This window comes from Bidens hawaiensis, unplaced genomic scaffold, assembly GCF_021521415.1.
Source record: "Bidens hawaiensis isolate Kalapana, Puna unplaced genomic scaffold, B.hawaiensis_p1.1 tig00028734_1, whole genome shotgun sequence".
Classification (NCBI taxonomy): Eukaryota; Viridiplantae; Streptophyta; class Magnoliopsida; order Asterales; family Asteraceae; genus Bidens; species Bidens hawaiensis.
The window spans coordinates 150,406-151,218 of record NW_027494700.1 but is presented as its reverse complement, the minus strand read 5'-3'; positions in this window follow the sequence as shown (position 1 = coordinate 151,218).

Genomic DNA, 813 nt, shown 5'->3' with positions numbered 1-813 from the left:
TCACCAACGGCTTGGTTTGCATTTGCTCCAGTTTCAGGTACATATGGTCCGTTCTTGATTGAATTCCACATGTTTACGTCATTGTAACAAACCGCATGATGTGTTACAAAATTATACACATTATTTATATCATTTATCCCCGGTTTTATACACTTTTCATTACAAATCCATTGAGTTTGATACTAAATTATTTGTAACATGGATTTGTAGGTTCGAATGATGAATTGGTCCAAATAAACAAGAAATAACAACCAAAAGGACGCAATTCAAAAACCGAACAAAACCGGGAATGAAGTAACAAGGTCCGAAATGGGAATGAAGCAACTTGGTCCAAAGGAAAACTGATGAACTACCGATAGAAAGAACGACGCCGGAAGAAATGAAGATCAAAAGGAAAGACAAGACTTGAAGATAAAAAGAATAACAAGACACTGACAAAACTTATGGGCTGTAAAGATTTGAAGACTAAAAGACCAGCTGAAACTTATGACCTATAAAGATTTCCAGTACAAGTTGACACTTATTGTAAACACCCTTACGACCCATAAAGAACTGTCGGTGCAACCAAGATCCAAAAAATATGGAATAGATAATATCAAAACATTTAAAAATAAAACTTATGGGTCATAAAGCAACCTTACGACCCATAAAGACTGTCGGTAGGAAACATGATCCTAAAATTCAGGAGTTGGAGATAATATAAGATAAAAAGTTACTCTTATGGGTCATAAGGATACTGTTGAAAACATTACGACCCATAAGTGTTCCAGTTTTTCTACTATAAATAGCAGCCCAAGTTTCAGCCAAAGATAC